This window comes from Macrotis lagotis, chromosome 1 (assembly GCF_037893015.1).
Source record: "Macrotis lagotis isolate mMagLag1 chromosome 1, bilby.v1.9.chrom.fasta, whole genome shotgun sequence".
In the NCBI taxonomy this organism is placed as follows: domain Eukaryota; kingdom Metazoa; phylum Chordata; class Mammalia; order Peramelemorphia; family Peramelidae; genus Macrotis; species Macrotis lagotis.
Genome location: NC_133658.1, coordinates 907,183,286 through 907,198,539, shown reverse-complemented (window position 1 = coordinate 907,198,539; position 15,254 = coordinate 907,183,286).

The following is a 15,254-nucleotide window of genomic DNA, read 5'->3' as shown; positions in this document are numbered from 1 at the left end:
CAGGCTGAATGTTATATTTAAGATTTTTCATTGTTTATTTGTATGATTATAGCAACAGTTCAAACATGTTTTTCATTTATGAAACATCATAAGTTTGTAGGACAAACATGAACCTCAAAGAACATTTAAAGTAATCTTGTTTTTTTCAATTTATGAACTAAAAGTTTGGAAAAGAAAAAAAGAAGGATGTAGGTAGGATTACTTCTTTTCTTTTTTTAAATGATCCCTTTACCTTTTGAGATCAGTTAAGATTGTGGGATTCTAAGATTTTCATTTAATTATCTATAAAAAAAAATGACAGAGGTGAAAGATCTGCAGGCTCCAGAACCAAAAAGAGTAGAATCCGAGAAAATCCTCATTGTCTAGAATGTAATGTATTTCACCAGAAGAATGGTAAATATGAAAGGGACCAGAGTGCAAAAATGCTAAGTGTCCTTAAGGAGTGAAAGAGTTGTCATGCTAAGAGAGATGGGATTGGTTTTGCTTGAAAGCAGAACCAGAATAGACTGAAGGCTAGATATAAGGAAGGACTCCCAACAATTAGAATGAATTTTGTTTATTTTGTCTCATATTCCTGTAACATCCAAGTTGTTAAAAAGTTGTCCAATTTGTACAATAAAACAAAAATATATTATTACTTGAAACAAACCCATTACTTATAAGGTAACTCCAATCCACTTAAATGCATGTCCAAATTTCCATACAGCAACTTGTCACCATTAACATCATGTACTGTTCACATTTAAAAACTGTCAAATAAAATGATCATATATGGAGCATTTATCCCTAATTAAGGAAAATTAAGGAAGTAATAATAGCCAGTAACATTTATAGTGTTTACCTTATATTAGGCAGTGTTCTTGGGAATTTACAATCAAAAGAAGTAAAAAGAGGTAAGGTTACTTGTTTCAAGTCACCCAATTAACAGATTTCAATTCCATGCATTTCCCCAATTGGTCTTAATGCCAAATACGATAATAAATTCTGTTTTGTCTTAAACATCAAATTTGGAGAGATACATTTCATTTAAAATGTGACCAAAATAAATTTAATATTATAGGGTTGTTAATATGGAATTAAATCACGGTATTCACTATTCCCAGTTAAGCCCATTGCCACAGATTTAATGATTATATAGCAAAAGGAAGGGAAAACATATGATGATCTTCATTACTTCAACTTTTAGGAGACAAGCAGTGGTTAATGTTCCTATAGATTAGAAACATAGGAGTACAGTTTCTGACTATCCTGAAAAAATCCATAACAAATTACAGAATATCTGACTATCTAAATATTAAGTTTTCCCAAATTAAATAGATTCATACTTCTTTTGGCGTGTGTGGACTTTTGGAGAGAGGTGGACTGAAGGGCAGATACAGGGCTAGGAGTGGAGGGAGAGTTGGGGGTAGGATCTGAAAAAGAGGTTTGCCTAAAAACAAAACTCTTGATGGAATAGGTGGAACAACTCTTGTTCAGACTGAAGCTTGTTAAGGAGACTATAGGGGTAAATGATCTTTGATTCCTAGCTAATTCATACCCCCATCCCTCTCAGGACCCTGAACAGCACAGCAACGTCTCTCTCTCTCTCTCTCTCTCTCTCTCTCTCTCTCTCTCTCTCTCTCTCTCTCTCTCTCTCTCATTTCCCAGGCTTAACATTTAAGAAACAAATTTACCTCAAAAAAGTGACCAGAGTGGAGAGGAGGTTGGGGAAAATATGTGTGTGTGTGTGTGTGTGTGTGTGTGTGTGTGTGTGTGTGTGTGTGTGTGTGTGTTGGGGGAAATGGGGGAGATAAAACAGCCCAGAAAAGCAGATAGCAAAGGGAGTGAGGAGAGAGAGTTGAAAGAACTCACAGGAGTTTAAGGGAAAAGAACTTTTCCAAAATGGATGTAAACATTTTCACCTTTGTTTAGATGTCATTAATTTTTATTTGTTTTTAGATTTAATTTCATTTTGAAATCAACCAATCAGGACCAGTCAAGAACAAACTTCAGGGTCATTCATTTTTATCACACCAACACCACTAAACTTACTGATTCTTGCCCAAATAAGAAAAGGTACCTCTTAGAGAATACCTGCCCAACAGCAAAACCTGTGTGTGATTCTCCATCTCAGAACACAACCTAGAGAAGACTGGATGCTCATCTTGGTTCAATTAGAGCAAGGAATTGGACAATAGACTTTCTTCCTTTAAGGTGACCCCAAGGCTTCCTGATCACATTTTATCAGGAAAAGTTTAATTGTCCACTTCACTGGTTTAACCCAAGTCTAAAGGCTTCGTAAATGATAAGCAAATGATGAGTTTGGTCTTAATAAAGAATAAAACTTGACTTGTTAACCTCCAGAGTTTGCCCTAATGAGAACAGATAGTATTAGGCCATCTTGTGTTAACCCACAGGGTTAGATCTTAAGGAAGGACAAAAGAGATTTGGTTAACATACATATTTCTGTGAGCAGAAAATGCATATATGCATGAGCAGTACAGCTTTAGGACTCTGTCACTTGCTCAAATGAAATCTTAGGTCATTTTTATGGGGAGTAGACAAAGGACCACAGGATGATTAGAAGCAGACATAAAAGTTACAGGAGATACTATACTTTCCCTTTCCCCAATTTCAGAATGTCTGTCCCTTGGCAAGCAGTCACCCATGAGGAGGGCAAGAACACTTCCATCTTTTTTTTTTTAAATAAAAGAAAGATTTTATTTTGAATTTTACAATTTTTCCCCTAATCTTGCTTTGCTCCCCCACCCCCTGTAGAAGGCAGTCTATTAGTCTTTACATTGTTTCCATGGCATACATTGATCTAATTTGAATGTGATGAGAGAGAAATCATATCCTTAAGGAAGAAAAGTAAAGTACAAGAGATAACAAAATTACATAATAAGATAAGTTTTTTAAAATTAAAAGTAATAGTCTTTGGTCTTTGTTTAAACTCCACAATTCTTTCTCTGGTGTTCCTTATCACAGATATCCCAAAATTGGGCCTATTTGTTGCCCTATTGGTATGAGCGAGTCCATTAAGGTTGATCATCACTCCCATGTTGCTGTTAGGTTGTACAGTGTTTTTCTGGTTCTGCTCATCTCTCTCAGTATCAGTTCATGCAAATCCTTCCAGGCTTCCCTGAATTCCCATCCCTCCTGGTTTCTAGTAGAACAATAGTGTTCCATCACATACATATACCATGGTTTGCTAAGCCATTCCTCAAATGAAGGATATTCACTTAATTTCTAAGTCTTTGCCACCACAACAGGGCTGCTACAAATATTTTTGAACAAGTGATGTTTTTACCCTTTTTCATAATCTCTTCAGGGTATAGACTCAGTAGTGGTATTGCTGGATCAAAGGGTATGCACATTTCTGTTGCCCAGATTTCCCACATACCTTTCAATACTGATCATTGTCCTTTCTGGCCTTGTTGACCAGTTTGAGAGGTGTGAGGTGGTACCTCAGAGATGTTTTAATTTGCATTTCTCTAATAAGTAGTGATTTAGAGCAATTTTTCATATGACTATGGAATTCTTTGATCTCCTCATCTGTAAATTGCCTTTGCATATCCTTTGACCATTTGTCAATTGGGTAATGGCTTGATTTATTTGAAAATTTGATTCAGTTCTCTGTATATTTTAGAAATGAGGTCCTTTGTCAGAAATACTAGTTGTAAAAATTGTTTCCCAATTTACTACATTTTTTTTATCTTGGTTACAGTGGTTTTGTCTGTGCAAAAGCTTTTTAATTTAATGTAATCAAAATTGTCTAGTTTGCAGAATACTTCCATTTTAACTCATGGTGTCTAGGCCTTGGAAAGCTTTGGAAGTTTATTTCCAATAAACACGAGAAAATCCTTTCCAGGATGTTTGTGCCAACCTCTCACAATAGGTGATTTTGCAGTTGCTATGAGAAAGTTTAAATTCTTGTTATTTAAAAAGGAGGATTTTGACAATTTTTACTTGGATTTGGGGTAGAGAAATGTACTTTGACAAGAAATAAAAGTTCAAAACATATATACATATATATATATGTTTTACATATATATACAAATAAATACATATATAAATATTTATGTATATCTCTTTTCACAAGACCAATATCTCATACCATATATCAAGATAAAGTCCTTATTTAGACCTAAAGAAATATTATAAACTAATTAAGGGAGAATAGTATATTTTACCTGTCAGATATATAGATAAGGGAAGAATTTATGGCCAAAACAATTTATAGAGCATATTATGGATATAAAATGGATAATTTTGATTACATTAAATTTAAAATTTTTGTACAAACAAAACCAATGCAAACAATGACTAGAAAGAAAACAAGAAACTTTGGGGGGGGGGTAATACAGCCAGCATTTCTGATAATAGTCTCATTTCTCAAAAATATAAAAACTCAAGACAAATGTATAAGAATTCAAATCACTCATAAGCAGTCAACAGATATGAAGACAGTTTTCAGAAGAAGCAATAAATTCTTTATGTAGTCATATAAAAATATTCTAAAGCACTATTGACTAGAGAAATCCAAATTAAAGTAACTCTGTGGTACCACTTCATATCTATCAGATGGGCTAATATGACAGAAAATGAAAATGAAAATTGTTGGAGGACATGTGGAGAAACTGAGACACTAATGCACTGTTGGTGGAGTTGTGAACTGATTCAACCATTCTGTAGAGCAACCTTTTGTCCCAGAAATATCAATATTGGATTTGTATTACAAAATAAGAGATTAAAAAAGGAAAGTATATATATATATATATATATATATATATATATACACATAATATTTATAACATCTCTTTTAATTGTGTCAAAGAACTGGAAGTGGAGCTGTTTCCCATAAACTGGGAAATGGTTGAACAAGTTGTAGTATATGATTGCATTGGAATATTATTGTGCTATAAGAAATGGTAAGCAGTATGCTTTCAGAAAAACCTGGAAAGATTTACATAAACTGAATCAAACTGAAGTGAGAAGAAGCAGATGGTCATTGTACACAATAACAATAATATTTTATGATTATCAACTGAAAATGACTTAACTATTATCAGCAATACAATGATACAAGACAATTTTAAAATGATTTATAATGAAAATGCTCTCCACCTCCAGAGAAAGAATTAATGGACTCTGCATGTATATAGTATCAAACTTAAAAAAATTCTTTATTTTTCTTATATTTTTTCCTGTGTCCTCTTTTGCAACATGATTAATAAAGAAACATGCTTTGCCTGAATTCACATGTACAGTCTATATCAAAATGCATGCTTTCTCAAGAAGGAGCCAGGGAGTGGAGAAAAGGATGGGATTTGAAACTCAAAAAAGTCACATGAAAATAAACATTTAACATTGTTTTTACAAGTAATCCAGAAAAATAAATAGAAACATTATTTAAAAAATACAAACACATACTAGCTTTGAAAAAAATTTTTTATCTGATTACCTGAGTTTGCCTTAATTGAGCAGGGAGAAGGGGTAGCTAGGTGGCACAGTGAATAGAGCACCAACCCTGGAGTTGGGAGGATCTGAGTTCAAATCTGATCTCAGACATTTAATAATTACCTAGTTGTGTGACCTTGGGCAAATCACTTAACCACAATGTCTTACAAGGAAAAAGCCCTAATCAAGATTTTTTTCATAATTCCATTTCAGTCAAGATCTTCAAGATAATACATGTGATTGTAGAATTAGGGGACTGAGAAGAGACTTTTAGATCAGATAGTGAAATAATTTCATTTAGATCATGGGAATCATAGAGAGGGAAATCCTATTAAGAGATTGTTTCTCCTCCGAATGAGGGGAAACAATGATATCTTCCTGAGGCTACAACTTCCACAAAGTCATACTAATGGCACCTAAATAAAACTGAATTTCATCTGCCTTCTTACTGAGCCAAGAGTCCTGCATCTCTCTAAGTTTTGCTAATACTTTACTTTTGATGGAATTAAATGCTATCTTCTTAGAAATGTATGAACTATCCTGATAGTAAATCCTGTGGAGTTCTTGATTTTCATTTAGCAGCTTCTGTATTTCCCCATCATTTTCATTAAACCAGGCAGATAAAATTCAATTTTATGTAGACAGTAAGACACTAAAATATTTCACTGATGCCCTGAAAGCTATTTATGGGCCTAAGACCTATGGTGCATCTCAACTACTCAATGTTGATGGATCCAAATTGATTAATGATAGGGCTATTGTCCTGGATAGTTGGATAATGTTCTTAACAGACAATCATGAATCAATGTAGAAGCCACTGACCATTTGCCTCAAGTTGAAGTCAATCATTCCCTAGCTGAAGTTCCAACTGAAGAAGTTATGAATGCCATTAGGCTCCTTTCAAGTGGTAAAGCACTTGGTGTTGATTCTATTCCAGCTGAGATCTGCAAGGTAGGGAGTCCATTCCTCATCCAAAAAATGACTCAAATTTTTCAGGTTATATGACATGAAGAGGTTATCCCCCAAGAATTCAAGGATGCCTCCATCATCCATCTCTATAAAGGTAAAGTGAATAGATTGTGACAATCATAGGGGTATTTTTCTTTTAGTCATTGCTGGTAAGATTCTTTCCAGAGTCCTTCACAATAGGTTGATCCTTCAAATGGAAGATGGTCACCTCCCTGAGAGTCATTGTGGTTTCAAAAAGGGATGAGGAACAGTTGATATGATGTTTGCTGCTTGAAAACTCCAGGAAAAATGCCAGGAACAGAATAGAGCTCTGTATACAACATTTGTAGATCTAACCAAGGCCTCTGAAAACATCAATCATGAAGGTTTATGGAAAATTATGTCAAAATTTGGTTGATTGGAGTAGTTTATCAGTATTGTACATCTGTTCCATGATGGCATATATGCTTGGGTTTTGGACAGTAGAATAGAGTAAATGATGTGCTCAGAATTCCCTTTCTGCCAGTCATGTGAAAGGCCTCCAGAAAGGATGTGAATCTTCAGCAACATCCAGTGACCATTTATATAATGGGGAGATTCATGTTTGTTATAAAAGAGAGAAAAGCAGACAAAATTTATGTATAAAATTTTAGATGATGTCACCCAGGTCCACCTGACCCCTGAGACATTTCTTCCTCAGCTTTCTGTGTGTGTGTGTGTGTGTGTGTGTGTGTGGCAAATTACAACTCTCTGGCCATCTATGGAGAAGACTCTTAGGAGATGTTTAGTCAGGCAAGGATTTGGGGTGGGAGGGCTTTGGAGCTCAGAAATGCAGTGTTCCCAGGTCACCATGGAGATGTACCCTCCTACTTTCCTCTTTCCTCTGGTTTAATGGCTAAGGCAGGCTCTCTGGGCTGATGTTCCCAAGAAGGCCAAGGTTGGTTTCCCAAGAGATGTGCACAGATTATGCTTTAGGGGAAGGCTTAGATGCTCTGGGTCCCACTGGAGGTCAGTTTCTGTCCTTAGAAACTTTTGGAAAGAGTCTGCTATGAAATAGAGAGAGTTTTCATCTAACTCTGTTTCAGGACTAGGTGGATGGGTTGAGACAGAGTCCCTTGTGTCCTAATAGTGCCACCTGGAGGGTACATGGAGAACTACACCCAAATATAGGGATGGGATCAAACATGACTGAGGCAGTTTGTGTCTGATGTAACTTGGACAAATGTTAGCACCAGTTCTCACCCATGAATCGGTGTGGGCTCCCTGAGATTATCAATTACGGATGAAGGAAATTATCTCTCATGAGGATGGTTCCAATTGCTTGTTGTGACACTCATAGAAATAAATAATTGTTCCTAAATCTACTCACTGATTTTGATTATGTAATAATAGCTAACAACAATATCTACTCTTTCTATAGCATTTGAAATTTTGACACTGCTTTCACATATTGTCTCATTTGATAATGGGTCCTGGATCACCCCAGGGGGCCCAATAACCCATCTCTGGTGTTGTTGCTGACTCTACGGGTGCCAAGAATTGTTTCTCTTAGTTAGATTGCTCTTCCTACTTAATACTGTTCCAAAACAGGCCTGATTGGCCTGGTGACCCATACTGAATAGCATTCCTGGACTGGCTCTAGAGCAGAATTTTTTTTGGCCAGCTGTCTGATACTTGTAACATCTGGGGGCTGATAGTTCCAAAAGCTGTTTTTGCTATTGTGGTTACTTCTTTTTTTTAGTTTTTTTTTTTGCAAGACAATGGGGTTAAATGGCTTGGCCGAAGCCACACAGTTAGGTAATTATTAAGTGTCTGAGGTCAGATTTGAACTCAGGTACTCCTGACTCCAGGGTCAATGCTCTATCCACTGCACCACCTAGCCGCTCCTGTGGTCACTTCTAAGATCTGATGTTAGTGTTGCAGCTCTGGGCCAAACCGCTGACCCCATGTCACAGACCTTTGCTGCCCACCTCCTAGAGTTGACCTGGGCTAAAAAAAAAATCTCACCCTAACCATTTGATGGCCCTGTTACTCCAGGATTTGATTGGAGTTATTATTTAAAAGTCGTTTAAAGGGGAATCTTGGGAGAGCTAAATTGACTTCCTGCTTCTCCTCTACTATCTTGGCTCTGCCCCCCAGACCTTTTGTTTTAAAAACCTTCCCTCCACACTGCCAGTGCAAACATACTTCAATTTTCTTTAGCTTCCTACCCATTGTCCTCTCATTCCTATTTGCTTTAAGCTTTCTCTCTTTCCTTTTTCTCTCTTTTTAAAAAGTTCCCTTATTTTGCTACAAAATTTGTTCTTAAGGGTGCCATGGTTTTTGGTTCTCTGAAAGATCTAGATAGCTTAGATGTTCTTTACAGAAGGCACCTTTAAGGAAATGGTAATGCAGGGCATTCTTGTTTTGAAAGTCCCATCCCACAGCCCCAATCAATTATTTCCATTGGTTCTACTTCAAGCCTGGTTTTTAGCATGAGCAGCTGCTACTAATCAGAAGTCCTCTATTTATCCGACTGCATTTATTTGCCACAACTAGCTAAGTATTGATTTCAGTTCAAACTTAGTTTTGCCAGTTGACTTTTGCACACTCTGTTGAACAGGTATTTTTCTTGTATCCCAAACTTTAACAGCTTATCTAAATGGGAGCTAGAAGGAACTTTTCTCCATGCCAATCCCAAAGAGATACCAATATCCCCTTTGCCTTGCTGCAACCTTCGGTAGGGCAAGATCATCTACTCATTTGTACACACTTTCTGCCTTCGTGAGTCACTCTTTGTTTTGGTGCATAAATGTATGGTTCATTAATTGATTAATGATTAACTAATCATTAATTAAACTGAGAGTCTAATCTGACTTGCTATTGGACAAATATCTGAGTGTAGGCTATGGCTTTAGATAGTGATGTAACCCAGTGACAGTCATGTTAGAGAGTGATCCCTCTGTGGTTTCCATGACTTTTAAAAAGAAATCTTCAAGCAGACAAATGTAGGGAGTAAGACAAAAGTAACTTTTTAAAAACAGCACATGAAGGCAATTTACTGTTGGAATGTAAAAATGGACAGAATTCATACTACAGGTTGACTGAGCACCATACCAAAAATATCAAGCAACATGGGAGTCACTTAGACTAAATTCTGCTCCAAATGGACATTTTCAAGAAAAAGAGAATACAGCTTTGGGAACAAGTTGAATTAAATTCCCCCAAAGAGATGGAGAGAAAATTAGAGGGGAAAAGAATGAAAAATTAAATTGTAAATCAGAACACAATCACTCTCTCATAAGGGGAAGCACAAGAAGAAATGAATGGAATAGAAACAAATACATTAGAGGAAAAATTAGAAAAGAAGTTAGAGGAACAGCTAGGTGGTGCAGTGATAGAGCATCAGCCCTGGAGTCAGGAGGATGCTACTGTCATCTACATTTGAAAAATGAAGAAACTAGGCAAACAGAAGTTCAGAGACTTGCTCAAGGTCTCTCACAGCTAATGATTATTTGTAAATAGGTCTTCCTGACTCATGACCAATGTGCTACCTTACTCTCCCAGCTACAAAAAATGAGAAAAAAATCCAATTTCCAAAATATGTAAGGAACTCATTAAGATAAGGTGTACAAGAAAAATAGTCATTTCCTAATTGAAAAATACTCAGATATGACCAAACAATTTTCTAAAGAATAAATTCAAATTATCAACAGCCACATTAAAATGCTTTAAATTACTAATAATTATAGAAATCAAAATTATCACAGGTCTGCAGTTCCACTTCACATCCTTCATATTGCCAAAGATGATCCCCAAAAGAAAATGACAAACATTGAAGGACTATGTAAGAAACAGACACACTAATACATTGTTAGTAGAAATGTGACTTGGCTAAGCCATCTGAAAAGCAGTTTGGAACTATATCCTCAAAGTTACTAAATTTTCTACATTCTTTGAATGTATAATACCACTGATGTCCTCTATCCTAAAGGGATCAAAGAGATAGAAAAGGACTCCTAGGGGCAAAAAAGGTGACAAAATTAGGAACTGAGAGAATATGAATGTCAGTGGAGAGGGAAGGATCAAGGATGACTCCAAGGTCATGAAGCTGAGTGCTTGGAAGGATGTTGGTGCTTTTGGAGGGAGAAAAGGTTATTATTGATAGGGACATAGGGTATATTATCTTCTTTAGTGTTTTGGACCCCTTTTTGCGATAGTAGAAGCATTGGAAACTAAGGGAGATTCCATTAATAAATAGCTGTACAAATTGTGGTGTATGAATATATTGGAATAGCATTGTGATATAAGAAATGATGAAAGGGATGACTTCAGAGGAATCCTGAGAGGATCTGTATGAACTGATGCAGAATGAGTGTACTGAACAAAGTAAACAAAGTAATAATATTGCAAAGATGAACAATTTGGAGTAAGAACACTGATCAAAGCAAAAATCACTGAAAATTCCAGATAATAATTTGTTGCAGTGATGAAGCAAACTGCACATTTTCTAAAAGAGGGGGAAGGTAATCATGGTACAGAATGAAACACACAGTTTTATACGGAAAGTATGGAAATTTGTTTTAGTTGATGATTCATATTTGTTTAAAGAATATTCCTCCCATGTCCCATTTTCTTAAGGAAAAGTAAGAAGGGGAAAATAGATGATTGTAATTAGGAATATATATATATATATATATGTATATATATATATATATATATATATATATATATATGTGTGTGTGTGTGTGTGTATATATATATATATATATATATTAGATAAAATGAAAGGATGCAATGCTGATATTGATCTGATCCTATGAAGTATATAATTTTCTAACCTTAAAGAGAGTGGTTAAGGAAAGAATCATAGCAAATATTCTGAAATATCAGCTCAAAGCTGCATTTGAGCATGTTATGATTCTCCTCTCCTAGAGAAAGAAGAGGTAAAAGTTAAAAAAAAAATTCCTCAGGGGTGGCTAGGTGGTGCAGTGGATAGAGCAACGGCCCTGGAGTCAGGAGTACCTGAGTTCAAATCTGGCCTCAGACACTAATAATTACCTAGCTGTGTGGCCTTGGGCAAGCCACTTAACCCCATTGCCTTATAAAAAAAAAAGAAAAAAATTCCTGACCTCAAGGAGGTTACAGTGATATGTAAAATAGTATGATATGTAAAATGGTAAGAGAAAAGCAAGAAAATACTGAAAAGAAATTTCCGGAGGGAGAGATTGCTAATGCCTGCAGATATCAGGAAAGGTCTCATGGAGGACCCTGAGCTGGATCTAGGAAGCCTGGTCATCTAGAAGGCATAGAGCTGAAGGAGAAGTGCATGTCCAACACTAGGACACATTTAAACAAAGGCAGAAGGGGGCAGTTTGACTTGAATGGAAAGTGCTTAAGGAGTGTAATATAAAACAACACTAGAAAGGTGGGCAGCTTCCATATGATGAAGAACTTCCAGAAAGTACTGAGAGGTTTATAGTTGATCTTAGAGACAATAAGGAGCCACTTAATATTTTTTAGTGGTAGGGAGAATCAGCAGATTTGCATTTTAGGAATATCAATCTTGTAGTCATGTGGATCAGAGAAATTGGAGAGAGAGAGCAAGCAGGGAGATCTAACAAGAGACAGGAAGAAATGACTGCAAGACTATTTGTTATATTAGTCTTGCCTGCAAGAGGGGCTGAGAACCTGAATAGGAGAGAGGCAAGATGAGACCTGAGAAGGGCCTGGATGTGAAAAATAGTGTGGAGATGAAGGTGACAAAATTAGGAACTGAGAGAATTTGAATGTCAGTGGAGAGGGAAGAATCAAGGATGACTCCAAGGTCATGAAGTTGAGTGCTTGGAAGGATCTTGGTGCTTTTGGAGGGAGAAAAGGTTATTATTGATAGGGACACAGGGTATATTATCTTCTTTGGTGTTTTGGACCCCTTTTCTTGTCATTCTGAAATAACCATGGTGATGTGTTTGAGTATTAAATAAAATATATAGCATTACAAAGGAAACCCATCATATTGGAATAGTCATCAAAATAACTTTTTGAACTCCAAGTTAAGAACGTTTATAAGAGATTTCCTGGAGGGAAGGACACTTAATTTAGACTCAATTAGACCTAGTGAGAATTTGACAGTCAAAGATGGATCTAAGAAGACATTGTATAAATAGGAAACAGCCTAGACTGTTTGGATGTTGGAGGATCCAGTGATGTTTCTAATAGGATATAGAGTAGGCTATAAAGAAGCAGAAGGAAAGTAAATGATTATAATTAGGAAAAATTATATATATATATATATAATTTATTTTTTTAGGTTTTTGCAAGGCAAATGGAGTTAAATGGCTTGCCCAAGGCCACACAGGTAGGTAATTATTAAGTGTCTGAGGCTGGATTTGAACTCAGGTCCTCCTGACTCCAGGGCCAGTGCTCTATCCACTGTGCCACCTAGCTGTCCTGAAAATATATATACATATATATATATATATATTTAGATAAACTGAAAGGATGCAATGCTGTCTTAGCTAGGGCTTAGAGTGTATAAAGGATAACAGGAGAAAATGAGGCAGGGAACAAAAGCTGGTGAGAGCTTGTGGGGATCTTTGAATGCCAGGTCTTAAATGTGTGAATTTTTCTTTGATGAGACAGCATGGCACAATAAATAATCCACCAGATTTGGTTTCAAAGAGTTGGTTTCAAAATTCTAAAACAATAAGTAATTGGCTGACACTAGATAAGTTAGTTATTTCCTCATCTATAAAATGGATGGCAATAATAGTTCATAGAAACACTCTGAGGATTCTATGATGTGATGAATAGGAAACCTTTGTGCCCCTTAGAGATCTCTGTAAATATTGCCAGTTATTATTCCTGCAATCAAGGGGCAGTTGCTGGGGTTTTTAGGAAATGATCTAAGAGGTCATTTTAACAAAATGAACTCATTTTACTGATGGGAAAAGTGAGGCCAAAAGGGATAAAACAATGTGTCTGATACAAAATGAGTAATTAGTAGAGTTAGGACACTAACCCAGGTCTCCAATGTTTAAAATCTAGGCTCAGGACTAAGTGACCTCATCCTCCCTAGGAAGGGACTTTTGTGTAGTCAGATTTTTCAGGGCATTTGAATGACAATTCATTTTCAGACTTGATGTAATTGAAACTGATGACACAAAGGGAATCAGGGCTTTTCTCACTTATTCCTCTCCCAGAAAGAATCCTTATTCAGGAAAACTAAACCTGTTTCTGATATGTGTTCACTCACATATCCAGAAGAGGGCAGCCCAAAGACACAAAGGACTAGAGATGTTTAGAATTACAGAGTGAAGAAACCAGTCCTTAATTGAATAGGGATTTATTTGTCCAGATTCTGCTTGAATACTTCCAGTGATGGGGAACTTACAACTTCACGAAAAGACTCAATCCATCCTGGATAGCTCATTGTTGGGAAGTTTCTATTTCCTATTTAAATTTCCAATACCTTGGGGGAGCTAGGTGGCGCAGTGGATAGAGTACTGGAATCAGGAGTACCTGAGTTTGAATCTGACCTCAGGCACCTAATAATTTCCTAGCTGTGAGACCTTGGGCAAGTCACTTAATCCCATTGTCTTAAATAAATACAATATAAAACAAATATTAAAATAAATTTCCTTTATCTTTGGCCTGAGTTTTCTCTCCTGGGGTCAAACAGAACCAGGCTGATTTCCTTTTCCCCAGGATAATACTTCAGATATTTGCAGATGGGGACTATGACCCTTACCCCTTAATTTCTCCAATTATTTCACAATTCACTTTTAGGACCCAATTTCACATCCTCTCACATTCTGGTCACCTTCTTTAAATGATGTCTCACTCTTTAAACTGTGAAGTTTGTGACTGCACATAGGAATTCACTAAGATATGAATAGAATAGGGCTATCCATAACCACCCTCCCAAGGATTGAGAATGTTACCACCAACAGGCCGAGGTCCTCCATTAAGTCATGGGGAAGTATCCCAAAGTCTTAGATGGTTTTCCAACAAAGAAGAATCCACGAAGATTCTTGTGTGAGGACCTGTCAAGCTAAATCAGAGATGTTTAGCTGTAAGTATTGATTAAGCATGTAATCTATCCCAAACTTGGTACTCAGGACTCCAATTTAAACATGAAAGTCTTTGCCTAAGTCTTTTTGCCATCATGACTTTATAGGGGCTGGGATGTTGCTCCCAGGAGGGCAGCTCCTTGAGGATTCAGACTCTCAGGTTTTAAGGAAAGATACATGTGAAAGAAACATGTGTCTTTGCTTCTAAAAACCCTTCACCCAAGCTACCTGCTCTCCCAGTCAGTGTTTGTTGACTAAAAAGGGTCAATAGTGAGAATGGATCTCACCCGTTCTAGGCAATGAACAGCACAAGGGTAGATACTCCAGAGAATTCCAGGGATATCAAGCATGTCAGCAAGGGAACTGTTCACCCTGCATGCAGATTCCCAGGAGTAAGTGGGAATCCAATCCCTCCTGGAGAAGCTCATTTCATTAAAAATGGATGGAATAATTCTAAGTGCCTTTGGATTGGATTTTTAAATTTAGAAATGTTGAGTACTCAAAAGATTTTCCTGGGGAAGATAGATTCTCAGAATCTCTCCCAGGATGTCTGTTAGAAGCTAAGACCAGAGAGGACATAGTCCCATTCAATAGTCAGAAGCAAACCATGGCCTAGGTGGAAGAAGAATTGTCCCCTGTGGTGCCTGTTGGTCCCATAGGGTTATAATAATAATAATCTATCTTTATTTAACTTGATGCCTCTGGGACTCCATTCTGATGTAAGATGGCCTGATGGTCTGAGCTGAACAGGGTTCCAGAGTTGCACCGAGAGCAGAGTCAAGAACATCAGGCAGATCTCAAATGAACTCAAAGCCT